Source organism: Manis javanica, chromosome 3 (genome assembly GCF_040802235.1).
Source record: "Manis javanica isolate MJ-LG chromosome 3, MJ_LKY, whole genome shotgun sequence".
NCBI classification, from domain to species: domain Eukaryota; kingdom Metazoa; phylum Chordata; class Mammalia; order Pholidota; family Manidae; genus Manis; species Manis javanica.
Window position 1 is genome coordinate 194,360,385 of NC_133158.1, and position 15,115 is coordinate 194,375,499.

Sequence of the window (15,115 nt, forward strand, 5' to 3'; positions counted from 1 at the left end):
TGAGTTACGCTGCTCCCAAAAGGCCAAATAAACAGATCGTTCCTGAGCCCCAACGTAAATATCCAGCCTCTTTCTAGAATAGTCAGTGGAATTCCAACGACAGAAGTTAGCCCAAAGTAAAGGTCAGAATGTATACTGCAAAGTCTCAGGGACACTCCTTAGCCCATGTATATCCATCACCTTACGAGAAGTTCCTTCCACTTGCATTTCAGTATGAAGAAGAAATAAACTGATCAATCAGTAAACCATACAAGAAAAATGTGGAAATGAATATGCAAGAAAAATAATTCAAGATATAGGTACCATGTTTACTTTTGAAAGATACCACGGAATTTCCAATGGTAGATTGAACAGACACAGGCTCTTCCAGGAAAATAAAGACAGGATTTGAAAAAAATGTTCTGAGAATGCTGGTAAGGGACACTGTCATCTAAACAAACCTTGACACTGAAAAGTAATGATTTCCTAGGTTCCATCATCGAAAATACAGTCACAGTAAGTACCTAAAAGGGACAGGATAGGAAAGGGTAGAAGAAAAGGGATAAGACGACAGAGGAAAGAATGTGAAAATATGAGGCCAGTGAGGAGACTGTGGGCATTGACTGTTCTGCACCCAGTCCACAACACGACTGATTGTCCCACCATAAAGACATTTCAGTAGTGTAGGTGACCTTGCATAGACTCAAATGCATATTAGTTCTAAGGGAGGTGGAGTTTTCTGTTTTTTAATTGGTCCTTACTTGCTTGGATGTACCTAAATTTGAAGAGGAAGGAAACATAATATGCGTCATAAAGAATTAAACAAAGTACTTTGTGTCTTTGGTTAAGGTTGTGGTAGTCAGAATGTTCTGAATCATTCCTGCTCCTTTGTTTCTTTCAGCTCAAGGGCAGGTACTACATCTGCCAAGGGTGAAGTCAAGTGGAAATCTGAGACTAGAGGTCAAGGAGAGCTGGGAGGTAGTTAACCAAGCGCATACTTCCTCCCATACCCTGGTAAAGGAACCCGGAACCCGGAAATACAGGTTGTCAAGCATCAAGCCCATAGCTATATTCTAAAAATATTGACATGTAAGTTAATCTCCATTTTTAGAAGAAAAGAGGCTAAAAACAGTTTAGTGAAAAAAGGCACTGGTGTATGCACACTGCCACAGGAACAACTCTTACCCAAGGGACTAACCTAATCTTCGAATATCTGGGACTCTAAGTGTTTTAAAAGTAGTTATTTAGAAATCATTTGCATCTAAAGCTGTCTCTATTTCAAAAATTAAGGCTAGTGATTTCTGGGAAAAGGGATGAAGAAGTAACCAGTTGCTCTTTGGCATTGAACTACATACAGGTGGGAAGGAATCTAGGTTCTTAGAATGCTCTGGATCTGACAGGCACTTCATGCAACAAAACCTTTTACTCCTCACCCCCAGCCTTCTACCTAATTATCTGCAGCATGAGGTTTTCAACACGGGACATGGTTTTCATTATAAATATGTACCCACCAAAAAAGCCCTGTAAACCCTCAAAAATCAGCATCTCCTCCCCTTTATAAATTAGAACTGTAGTTTGAACTTGGGCAGAGCATAAGAGTCGAGGCTATGAGGCAAGAAATCTATTTAAGTAGTTAGTTTTAGGGAAATGACCGAAGTTAAAAGGCGGGGATTGGGAGGGGAGTGAAAGAGAGAGAAGGAGGCGAAAACCCATCTTTTCAACAATTATTAAAGCTACTGCTTTAAGACTGCAGAATATCGTTCTTTCCCCTCAGTGCAAAATGAGTTAAAAGCTTCACTCCCTAAGCTTTGCGCAACGACCTCAGGAATGGCAGAGGATCGCGGTCCCCCGGGAGACTTCGGCAGGCCTGGCCTGATGTGCGGCAGTGTCAAGGTTGTGCACTTCCGCAGCTGACAGCTCCCGCAGCCCCGCGCTAGCACCCGCGCCGGCTTCAAGCCGGCCTTGAACCTGCGCAGCCAGGACCCGGAAGTGGCCGCTCTGCGGTCCAGCCGGACGTTGCCCAGAGGGGACAGTGCCCGGTGGGCAGAGCGCGGGCCGCCAGTGGCAGCCGCGGCGCGCACCCGGACTTACTGCGGGACGGCGCTGGCTCGGCGGCGAGGAGGCGCGGGAGCGGGAGCGGGAGCTGCCGGGGGCACTCCGCCTCCGGCCCTGCCTGCGCCCTCGCCGGGGCCGGGGGCGCGCTCCCCGTCCCGGACTGCGGGCTGGCGACGCCGGCGATGGCGCCGCTCCTCCGCGCGTCCGGTTCTTCGCGCCGCCGGGGTGATCCGAGGGTGAAACTGCTGTACCGCCGACGGTTTCTGAGCGTTAGGCTGCAGTTGTGTAGACAGACGAGCGGAGGAAGAGCTGCTTACTTGCTGGATCGCGAGGAGGCTGCAGTCGGGGTCCTCGGCCCCGAAAGGCTCCCTGGCTGGGCATTTCCATCCCGTGCTCAGGCCCCGCGCAGAGACATCTGTTTTCCATAAGCCGCGGAGGCAGAGGCAGATCTGGATTACATGCTGCCCGGCCCTTGCGGCCCTGCAAGCCCCCACGGCGGCCAATCCCCGCACAAAAGGCACGCAAACACGCAAGTTGGTGCTCAATTCCAGAAAGATTTCCCGGTGCGAGGACTGATGGCTCCAGCGCCCGGCCTCCCGGGAAGGGCCAATCGCAGCCCGGAGGGGCAGAAAAAGGGGGTTGGCTCGGCCTGCAGGTCTGCTGAAAACGCGCCCTCCGCGCCGCTCCTGTGAAGGCGAACGCAAACTCTGTCCCTTCAGTTTGATGGCGCTCAGAGAGCTGAAATCGGTCAGCCTCCGTTACGGGACAGTTCGTTATTAAAAGCAATCACAGTTCCTGAGAGAGGAAATGTGAGAGAGGAAGAAAAAAAATCTCTGCGTTTACTTAACCTAAGTTCTGACAATGAGTCAACAACACCATCAGCCCTGAAAAAGATGAACAATTACTGCCCCTCGGCTCTCATTTTTTTTTACTCTGTAAAATAGGTTAGGATAGGAAGTCTCCCCCTCCTGCCTTCCCTCCTTCTAGAAACATTTGTGAGTGCCTCCTGGGTGCCAGCCTCTAGGCTGAGACCAGAAAGTTGGGAGAAGCCTGAAGTCTGTACTCTCAAGTGCCTTACTGGGGACTGCAGTCAGGGATGAGAAGGGGGGAAGGAGACCACCTATTTGAGCACATGTGAAATTGCCATGATAGAGTGTACGCCCAGAGGATTATGGGAACATAGAAGCAGGTGTTAAATCATCCTGGAAATCAAGGCAGGCTTCCCAGAAGAGGCTGCATTTGAGTTATGAAACTGAGCAGGCATCAGGTAGAATGAGGAAACATTGGCAGGGGCAAGATCGAAATGTCTATTGCTGCAGAAAGCAGGGGAGAGGAGCAAAGGTGAGGGGTCACGTTCTGGAGGATGCCAAGGAGTGAGACTACAAATTTCTTACCAGCTGAGCTCTGCGATTTGACCTTTGGAAGGTAAGGGGCACTCTGAAAATTTTTAAGCAGGTCCGTGACTATCAGATTTGTTTCAGAAAGAGTACTTGGGAAGGCGTAAGGAGGGCAGGCGGACTAGAAGGGAGTGGAGGTGGGCTGGAATAGGCAGGAAAGGCGTAAGAGAGGCGGAACCTTTCGGGTTTGATGTCTGGTGACAAAGAGAGGATGGGAGTTGTAGGCTATCACCCAGGTTCTGACACGGGCAACCGGGTGGATAGTGGGTACCATTCACCGCGAGATAAAAGTGAAGGAGGAGGTGCAGAGAAATGATGGATTGAGTTTAAACAAGCTGAGCTAGTGGTTTCTGTGGGATATCCAAATACAAATGTCCCAGCAGGGAAGACAGCCCACGGTTCTCTGAGGTATTCCGGCTAGCAATACAAGTTAGGCAGTCGTCCACTTAAAAGCAGAAGGTAAATACAGGAGTGAAGAAAAATTCGCTTACTTTGCTAGGGCTGCCCTAACAAAGCACCACAGACTGGGGGTCCTTAAACAACAGAAATTTATTGTCTCACGGTTCTGGGGTCTAGATATCGAAGGTCGGTGTGTCAACAGGACCTGTTCACTCTGCAGGCTCTAGGGAAATATTTGTCCCAGGCCTCTCCCCTGGCTTCTGGTAGTTCGTTGGCTTGTAGGGAAACAAAATGCCAGTCTTCACGTGGCATTCTCCCTGTGTGAGTGAATCTAAATTTCCCCTCTCCATAAATTATATTGGATTAGGGGCCCACCCTACTCCCCTGTGATCTCATTTTAACCAAGTACATCTGCTCTATTTCTATATAAGGTCACTTCCTGAGGTAGTGGGGTTGGACTCGCCATATGAATTTGGGGAGGGACACAGTTCAACCCATAACATTCACACAGTGTGCATTGAATTAGTAAGAGGACTGAATATGGAGATGAGGAGAAACACCAGTTTTAAGCGGACAGAGAGAGCAGCTGAATGAGCAGCAGCATCAGAGAAATGATTAGAAAAGTACATGAAGGGATGACGCACAAATAGGGAAGAGAAATGCTTAAGAAAGGGGTGATGAATATTCAAAATGCTTAAAAAGGCAAGCAAGATAAAGCTAGAAATTGCCCATTGCCTTTGACAAGGTGACAGTCCTTGGACCAAATGGTCAGACTAGCAGATGAACTTCTGAGGAACCGCTTAACTCCTACATTTTATGACTTTGAAACCATTTGCCAGGCACACCCATTGAGAGAAGTGTGGCACAGTGGACATTTGTTTGAGTCTTGCCTGCCTTGCCACAGTGTGCTCCCTCCGCTGCCCTTGCAGTTAGGGCTTGAAGCTGTGACCTAGGCTCTGGCATTCGCATGCACAGACACTAAGACTTCAGTTTGGGTGAAAACAATGTGAGAAAGCACACTCTAGAGAAGCCATTTTCTGTGAAGTGGTGGGGCCTGCTACAGAGGTCTGGACCCTTAGGGCCAGCACAGGCAAAGTAGCTAGTAGCCAGCCAGCCAAACAGGTGCCTGTGCGTGTGCCAGAGGGGCACAGCTAGGGCTCACTCTGGAACCTTCTGGGGGTATCATTTAGGTATTGCTGCCAGATGGGTAGCCTTCAGGACTGATTCCCTGAATTTCTTAGAGATTCTCTGAGCCACTTAGTATTCTTTTTTAAAAATATATAATAGTTTTATTAAGATATAATTCACATAGTATAAAATGCAACCATTTAAAGTGCACAGTGAAGGCGTTTTTAGTATAGTCACAAGGTCGTGCAGCCATCACCACTACCTAATTTCACAGCATTTTCATCACCCCAAAAAGAAACCTCATACACACTCGTCACCCCCATCCCTTCACCTCACCCCCACCCCAGCCCCTGGCACACACTATCCATTTGCTGTCTCTGTGGATTTGCTTATTCCAGACATTTCACACAAATTGAATCCTATAATATGTGGCCTTTGGTGTCTGGCTTCTTTCACTTAGCAAAATTTTTTCAAGATTTATTGATATTGTAGCATGAATCAGTACTACATTCCTTGTTATTGCCAGATACTATTCTATTATATGAATATACAAAATTTTGCCTATCCATTCATCAGTTGATGGACATGTAGAGTGTTTCCACTTATCTGCTAATATGAATAAGACTGCGATGAACATTTCTGTACAATTTTTTGTGTGGACATGTATTTTCATTTGTCTTGGGTATATACCTAGGAGTGAAATTGTTGCATCAATGGTGATCCTATGTTTAACATTTTGAGGAACTGCCAGACAATCCTCCAAAGCAGTTACATCATTTTACACTACAACTAGCAATGTATGTGGGTTCCAATTTCCTAGTGGGTGTGAAGTAGTATTTCATTGTGATTTTGATTTCCATTTCCCTAATGCCTAATAATGTTGAGTATCTCTTCAAATGCTCATTGGTCATTTGCATATCTTCTCTGAAGAAATGTCTATTGAAATCCTTTGCCCATTTAAAAAATTAATTATTAAAACTTGTGGTTAAATACACATAACAAAAAATTTAACATTTTAGCGCGGTGTTAAGTCCAGTGGCATCAAGTACATTCACACACTGCTGACACCCATCATTCTTTGCCCATTTCTGATTGTCTCTTTAAATTTATCTTTTACTGTTGAATTTTTAAATTCTGGGTATGTTTCGTATCAGATATGATGTGAAAATATTTTCTCTCAATCTGCAGATTGTCCTTTCACTTTCTTGATGGTGTCCTGAAATTCTTCAGTGAATTTCTTTAATGCTCAAACTAACTAGAATAGTTTCTGTTGTCAGTAACTAAGAACACTGACAGATGTACTGTATTCTGTTAAATACATTCCTTTTCTTTCTTTTTTCTATAATAACCTGTCTCACATCACATCTTCCATCCAATATTGCCTTAGAATCTTTTTTTCCTAAAGCTTTTCCTGTCCTGTCTGATCCCATCCACACCTTATGTATGCTGGGCACAAACCCACAGCATCAGCGGGCCACCACTGACACGATTATGAACACAGTTACCAGCAGCCCTCCCATTTATTTCCCACTTCTGTCCAGTCCTGATGCAGAAACCTGGCAGTCATGTGCAATGACCCCTCCTCACCAGACTCTTCCCACTCCACTCCTTCCTTTCCTCTGTTATTTTGCCATGACCACATGGGGTCTTATGAATGAGATCAGCGTCCTGTTTAATTTCTGGATTACCTCCAAGCAAAAACTTGGAGCCCAACAAATGAATCTTCTGCCTTATCTCCTTAATGCTATTTTTCTATCCTAAAATAATATTTATGAAGTTCTTGACTTTAAACTTTTCTCACAGTGGCCACATTTGGAGGATTAGAGACTGAAATTGGGTTATAGGGCAAATCTATGGTGTTCAGTCTATGAGTGGAATTTTTTGGAGGAATTAATTAATTAAGTTTTTGAGATAGGGAAAGAAAGTAGAGCTTCACGGATAATGTTCTCAGGACCCAGAGAGGAACTAAAGAGTATTATTTTGGGCAGCACGAATCTAAGATGAATACATTTCCTGGCAGACTTTCCTGGTGGGTCAGGCTTCGTGACTTCCACCGCTCAATGCTCTGGGTTGCTTGGTCTTCGTAGACTTTCTTAGTCCACTTCCTTGCTCCTGTACAGCAACCTTAAACTCTTCAGATGGGTGACTTACTGAAAGGCATCTGTCTGTAGTAGCTGGGAAGAGCTGAGTTCATGCGGTCATAATTCTAACCGATGTTTACTGAGCACACACTTTTTCCAAGTACCACACAGGTCACTCTTTGGGCACAAAGCAGAACAAGATTTGTTTCCTATGATAAGGAGTTGGCTGATGAATAGGGGGGTCAAGACAAATACAATTAGCTAAAACCCAAAGCAGAATTGACCCTCAATAAAAAAGGCATAAAAAAACTGCTTTGAGGATCAAGGGAAGACAAAATCACCTGCTTTTTCAAGTGGTAGAAAAGGCTTTATAGAAAAGGTGGAGAAGGAGAGCTACACTTTTGCTTAGAAACTTAGATCTCTAATCTATAATTCCTGTTCTCCAGTAGCTCTCCAACTGAACGGGAAGAAAGTCACAAGAGTGGCTACAATTCAAGACAATATACGGTAAGTTGGATTTGAAAGAGTCACAGAAAAGTGAGATATCACTTCCAAATAGGGTAAACAGAAACTCTTTAGGTAAGGGTGGGCTTGGGCCCTACGAAATGAAATGGACTTATTAAGATGCATATTTTAGAAGAAAACCAACTAAATGCCCTAGAAAAATTTGAAAACCCAGCAAAGCATAAAGAATAAGATAGAAACCTTCTACAGACCAACTACCTACAGATACATTGCTAGACATACATGTTTAATGACTATTTGTAATATGAATAAATGAATAAATGACATTACCATTTATTGTCTTTATTTTTTCCTCATGCATATTTTTACTATACACATAATTTTGGAAACTGCTTTTTGAAAACATCATATAATACTCATATCAGTAAAATTATTTGAAAATACATTTTTAAATGCTGAGAGAATATTTCCATTAATTGATATATCATTCCTGCAACCAATTTCATAGTGTTCACTTATAGGTTGTTTCTAAAATTCCAATTATTATAAATAAAACTTCAATTAAATGGCTTAACACAAATCTCTATCCACACCTCTGTATTTTCAGGATGGAATCCTGTAAGTGGAATATCAAATCAAGATGTATTAACATTTAAGAGAGCAAAACACTGCACAATTCCTTTCACGAAAAGTTGTACCAATTTACATTCCCATTAGCAAAGTATAAGATTGACATATACAGCTCACCAATAGTATTATTTAAAAATATTTGCTAATCCAATGAGGAAAAAATAGTAAATCACTGTTTTTAAGTTTTCTATGTATTTGATCACTAGGGATGTACATTTTAAGTATGATCATTTCCATTAATATTTCCCTTAAGTTGCCATTTCATATTCTTTGACTATTTTTCCTGGGGAATTTGGAAAGAATCTCCAGTTCTCTCAGTCTTGGTTCTCCCGTGGTGATCAGTGTATGTGCATCTGCCACGGTAAGTGTGGTCTTATTTTTTAAAGACACATTCTCACATATTCATTCCTCCTCCCTTTCCCTCCTTCCCACCTTGTCTGTCTGTCTGTCTCCTTCTCACTTTCTCTCTCTTTCATGATACGGTATCTAAACACAGCCAACTCTATACATCTGAGTTGTTACAACAATGTAGGGAAAACTGGAGGCTTCAGAATTATTGAAAGGTGATATGTCTAGATTGTCAAGGGGCAACTTAGTCACTGTGACCCCCTTAAAGTGCTGATCTTAGACCCTAACTATCTCCTGTGACCTAAGATCAAATTCCAGTGTTCCTCTGTTGATTCCCTAGGTTTCAACTGAATTGCACTTTCCTGCTTTCATGGTATCTACTCCTGCTGAGCCTGACCTGACCTGTATTTTCCCCAGACCAAATCTTGCCTGTCCCTGATTACAAAGCTCAAATGACAGCCCTTGGATGAAGATAATCTCTTCCTCTGAATCCCAGAGCACACTGTATTTCACTTACGGTACTTCCAATCTCCCAGATTCTCTGGTTATTTGTGCAGGCAATTGTCTCTTTTATTACTTTATTACTCCTTGAGGAGTCTACATGAGTAGAATCTATGTCTTCTTCATGACTAAATTCCCATGATACAGTTATCAGAAACCAAAAAATGTTTTACAAATTAAAATATTAAATGTCATTTAATAGAAACACTAGGAGACAAAAACCCAGCTACTTTGGAAGGGAAAACAAAACTTAATTTTAATTGTATTGACTGTGGTTAATGTTATGGACCAAACTGTGTGTCCTCCTTCAAGTTTATATGTTAAAGCCCTAATACCCATGTAGGGGTATTTGGGGATAGGGACTTCAGGGAAGTACTTAAGGTTAAATGAGGTCATAAGGATGGGGCCCTAATCCAATAGGAATAGTGTCCTTATAAGAAGAAGAAGGGACACCAAAGCTCTTTCTCTCTGTCCACTTATATGCACAGTAAAAAGGGCATGTGAGGATACAGTGAGAAGGCTGCCGTCTGCAAACCAGGAAGAATTCCCCACCAAAGCTTGACCATGGAGGCACCTTGATCTTGGACTTCCAGCCTCCAGAATTGTGAGAAAATTAATTTCCATTGTTTAAACCACTGGGGCTGTGGCATTATGGTAGCCTGACCTGATAACACAAAAGTAATGGTAAGATGTCAGGAAGAAATGGAAGAAAATTAGTCTAAACAAAGGAATATTAATAACTCAAAGACCTCACAGAATCTCATAGTGAGAACACTTGGGGATAGAAACAAAGGAATAATTGGGAAGCATGCCTCCTTTGGTTTCATCATAAAAGGCACAAGATACTCTCTTATTCTGCAGCTGCTTAAGTCCCCTGTGGCAGAGGAATGAAAACTGATAAAAATGACAACTGGAGTCCAGGGACTAAGAAACTGAATGGGGATAAACAATTATTAGATCAAATTTAAAATCAACAGAGGGAAATGAGCACTAACATAGTATCTCAAAACAACTGGGAAATTGACAAGGAAATTGCTACTGCTTCCATTAGAGTAAGTGCATACTTTCTTACGTTGTTTTCTTGAAATGATGTATTCTTCTTGGGCTCATCCATTAGCCAGGAAAAGATGTTCCTGACTCTCTGGGGACATTACTCAAAAGAGGCATCAGGCCATAACACAGAACCATACATGACTTCAAAACTAAATACCAAGGAAGACTACATTAGAAAGCCAAGACAGAAAGAACAACTCTCTCTGGGGTCTTAATCATTGTTCTCAAGTCCTTGCCAAATATTTTCTCATCGTTACTTTGCATATTTTAAGTATGTGTCATGTTTTTGTACGAATGAAAACAAAAACAGGCAAAGGGTTTTTTTAGAATTGTACTTCTTAGGACTACTGTGACTTAATGTCTTTTCAGTTCTTGTATTAGAAATGAAGAAAAAAAGGAACCATGAATTCGATGGGTAGTGGGTGCAGAGGGCGCCCCCCCCCGAGAGCCCTGAGCAGCCCCACTGCCCTGCCGGCCTAGTTGACCATCCCACCGGGAGGAGCCGCAGCTGTCGCCTCCCGCCCGCCCCGGTCGCCACCCCGCAACCACCAGCCGCCCTGCCCGCAGCGCGGCAGACACCCGGCCCAGCATCGGGGCAGTGGCCTTATGTCTGGGGCGCCTGCCGGCAGGCCGAGAAACTCATCGCAAGGAAGGTTTGGGGAGCAGTAGAAGGATTCAGAGTAAGAAACAGATATGGTTCCATCAACAGGAGTGACGCAAAGGAAGATGTGCTTGTGCAGCCATAGGGTGGCAGATGGGGAGGCTGTGGAGCTGAAGGAGAAAAGGGGACAGAGGCAGCACATGCACAGGCCCTGGGGCAGCTCCGGTGCCAGGCGGTGAATACGTCGCGGGCTGTAAGCCTTATAGACACCCTCCACGTCCAGAGGGTCTCCACACAGTCGCCAGCAGAATGACCAGAATAGCGAGTGTGGGGGAAGAATGAGGGGTCCGAGAGCGCTCCCGGGGTCCAGGCCCCACGGCTCGGTCCCACCGCAGGCGAGGCCGCCCAGCCTCCCACGTGCGGAGACCCTGCGGGCGCGCCCCCAGACTCCAGCCCTCCTGTGCCGGCGGGAGTGATGGAGAGTGCTGACATCCAGGCTGCAGGAGAGCGGGCCGACCAGGGGGGACAGAATACGTCGGGGCGTACAGACCACGATTCCGCAGGGGTCCTCCTGGCCAAACAGCCTGGAGAGGACGGCAGTGCAAAGGATGAGAAAAGTCAAGACGAGACCCCAGGTCAGCAGTCACCTCAAGGCAGGTACCACCTCAACCTCAGTCACCAACGCGGAGGACCGGAAAACCCGAAAGCCCAGGATGGCAAAGACGAAAGCAGCCGACCCCCCAGCTCAGAGTTCTCCGCTGCGGAGGCCCAGCCGGGCGGGGCTCCGCAGTGCCGGCCTCCATCCTACCGTCTGCCGTTTTAGCTGTCCAACAAGAAGAAATGAATACGGAATTCCAGCAGCAAGAAATGAACAGAAGATCGGAGCTGAAGACCTTAAGTGCTTGCTTTTTGCCTATTGACCAGATAACCAGAAGTATCTGCGTTATCTATGCAGTGTGGGGCTTTTATTATTTTTACCAAAGGATGTCTCTTTTTGGTAATGAAAAATGTGTTTTGTTTTGTTTTTTAAAGCCTGTAATGTTTTTACAGTTTATAGGTTTAAACTGCTTCATATATGGTCAGGTTGAGATTTTTAAGAACCTCATTTTTAATTTGTAATAAAAGTTTACAACTTGATTCTTTTTCCAAAAAGAGTCAACAAACAGCAAGCACCTGTTAATAAAGGTCTCATTTTTTAAAAAAAAGGAACCATGAAATGTTGCTTTCAAAATCTCCTCTCATCCAGCATGAGGTGAAAACATGGTAACAATGATCATTTTCCTATTCTTTATAGTAGATTTCAGTATACTCTGTGCCTACCATCCAAAATATATGTCTTTGGCATATACTTTTAAATAAACTTTTAATAATTATAAATTACAAACAGAAACATACACAAGTCCTAAGACAATAGCTCACTGAATTATTACAAAGGAACCACAACAGGGTAAACACCATCCAGATCAAGACATAGAAGATTACCAGCACTCCAGGGGCCACCTTCCCAAATGCAGTTTTGAGCTAGGTATATTTTTTCATTAAAAAAAATTATTAATGGTACTAAGTGCCCAGGTCAGCCCACAAAAGTTAAAAAGGTTTATGGGCACATTGCCCAGGGGCCGGAGGTGTCCAAGGGCTTATGTAACTTTTCAATTCTTTAACCAATTGCATAGTGCGCATGGAAACACATATTGGTATAACCCGACTGTTATTGAAAAGTAATTTTTTATATGTATCCAGAACCTTAAAAATACTTACATTTTATGCCTAGTTTAAAAATCTTTTTTGAAGCACTATCAGAACTATGACCAGGGATATTGGTCCAGACAGCATCATAAGAGCAGCAGCTCTCAGATAGCTGCCACTTCCTAACTGTGCAACCTAGGACAAAATATTTAACCAACTGCTCTATGCCTCAGTTTCCTCATCTATTAAATGATAATAATAATGTTGTTACAAAGATTAAATTAGTTAAGATGTGTAAAGAACTCAAAACAGTCCCTTTCATACAGTGAGCAATTCAAAAGAGGTTAATAATTATTAGCTACCATTACAAAAATAATAGGGAAAATTTTTAAAAGAAATTAAATAACCAGATATAAGGGAAGGAACACATAACTCTCGTGCATCCATACAAAAGAACATAATACACCCCTTGGAGTAATGCATACTGGTTAAAAATGCAGGCTATGGAGCCTGAATGCAAGCCTGGCCCTGACCAGCTGTGCAACCTTGGACCCTTTCTTAACTCTCTGAGCCTCGGTTTCCTCATCTGCAAATAGAGAATAATAGTACTACCTTGGAGTGTTAATTGGCTTGTATTCATAAAGCTCTTAGAACTGCCTCTGGCATACAGTTGGTACTCAATCAGTGTTAGTCTCTTCATTCTAAGTGTTGTAGCCTGATTGCCTGGTGATATCACTCGCACAAAGCTTCCCCGTCAATGACTGAGGAAGTACAAGCCCTGGAAGGAGAAGGAGAATGGATCAAATCTGATTTTTCCTTGGAATTAACAGAAGGAATTTCAGATACGAGCCTAGGCCTGGATGCTAAAGGACCTGGAAAGTCATTCAACTCACAGCACCGGAATGCATTGCTTTGATTAAAAGGAGAAAAGAAAGGTCCCCACACAAAACTCCCACCACAGCAGCAAACAAGTCTTGGCCAGAGAAAAAGCTGAAATGCTTTTCCCAATCTCCAATTCCCCACCTCTTTACTTCTTCCTGCCCTCTGCCCCCTCCCCTGCTCACTTTGGGCTTTTCAGAGACAAGAGGACAGGGGATGGAGGAGACAGATTTGCATCCACTTGGGCAGGAGATGCACAGCAACAGCTTCCACAGAAAGACTTGGCTGTTGTTCTGAGGTGACCCCTGCCCCCCATCCTAAAGCTCTGGGTACAGCTGTGGACACAAGGTAGAGTGGCTGGAGTTCTAAAGGAGCAGGTTGGCAACCAGCCTTGGGGATTCACACAGACAGTATTGAGAGGTTTCTCCGACCCAGTAACCCCAGTTCCTGGAAAGGACAAGGAGCAGTGGTCACCAAGCCCTTCTTCCACCCAGTCCTATTCCACCAAGAACTCAGGTCCCTTCACTAGCAGCTCCAATCCCATGAGGAGCCTGCTCCTCAAAAACCACGCCAGAGGCCTGAGCCACCACCAGGTCTGTGAGCAGATAGCAGCTGCAAAGCCCTGCTCAGCAAGGCCTGTGAGCAAAGGGAAGCCTCACCCGGAGGCCGCGTCCCCTGAATACTCCCGGACAGCAGTGGGGGAGGCTGGGCAGCCACCACCGCTCCCTCCAAGCCCTCCAGTGACAGCTCAAACAACAGTGCCCTCCGTTCATCACACGTGTTGAGTGTGGGATGGGAGCTGCTTTTTCCAGGCCTTGCCTCTATCTTCCCTTGTCACAGTTCCAACAAGGCTTCTGGGACTTGAGGGTTACTGTTACCTTATAGGGGTCTTTCCATTTGCTTTTTGTAATGGACCAGCATTAATTTTTATGCTGTGCCCACGATGTGCCCAGACCACACTTAGTATCTGAAAGACACAATAGCTATCCTTGCCAAGGGCATATGGAAAGCAGCCACATTGCTAAAAAATCACTGATGTTGCTGGGGTTTTGTTGTTGTTATTGATAAAAATGCTCTTAAGAAACTAGAGTCATCTCGTGAGGAGCACAGGTCAAGAGTCCAATATCCCAAGAGCCCTAGTTCTTGTCCCCTGGTCCCCAGTGGAAGAACCTGTAGGGCAGTGATGTATCAAAGAGATTTGGTTCTCCTGAGCATTTCTGGAAATGCAATTATTGTACCATTGCCTAGGAAGCATTTGAGGGCCCCTGGAGGAGCCAGCCTTGCAGATTTCACAGGAGTTTTGCAGCAGATAGAGGATCCTCAGCAACATTTTGCTTAAAAATCATGTGTTTAAAATTAAGCCACCCAGTGTTGCACCTAGGAATATCCTGGGAAATACATGGATTTGAAAGTATCTTGGAAAACACAGAGTACTCTTTGTGTGGTGCATGGTTCTGAGGTCAGTTTACAGCTCCAAATTCTGTGTTTTAGCCTTCTGGAAAGAGTGGAGAAGTCTGAAACAGGAAACAGCCAGAGAGAACTCGGTGCCTGGAAGGTCCATGGTGCCATATCAGTTAGAATATATTCAGCTCCTTCACACTTCAAAGAAAATACATTGGAAACTGCCTGCCCTGTCCAGGTTTATACTGAGGCTTTTTAAGGGTGCTACAGATTTACATGTCTTCCTCCTACATACACCTTAAGGAAAAGATAGCATTTTCCTAGTTAGTTCCAGAGACTGGTATCAAGAAGCATATCTGATGTTTGTAAAGTCAGAGGTCAGTACTTTGACTCTTTGTGGTTTCTAGAGTCCACTGAGGAATTTCACTCAAGTTCCATTTGCGCAACAGCTGCAAAATGTGAAGTGTTACTGTTCCCTCAGTGTCAGCTTGTCAGGTGTGGCACTAGAAAGC

General features: G+C 44.3%; 1 protein-coding gene across 6 annotated transcripts in view; it reads right to left on the minus strand.

Moving 5' to 3' along the window:
- Positions 1–15,115, minus strand: part of TRIM2 (tripartite motif containing 2) — a 191,314-nt gene that overhangs the window by 100,988 nt on the left and 75,211 nt on the right. Inside the window, exon 1 of one of the 6 annotated variants that reach the window (XM_073232567.1) lies at positions 2,352–2,486. The exons of 4 other annotated variants lie outside the window; for them this stretch is intronic. The gene's annotated coding sequence lies outside the window, so the exon portion shown is untranslated. Of the gene's footprint in view, positions 1–2,351; positions 2,487–15,115 lie in introns of those variants that run through there. One more of the 6 variants, XM_073232566.1, reaches the window with a different exon arrangement.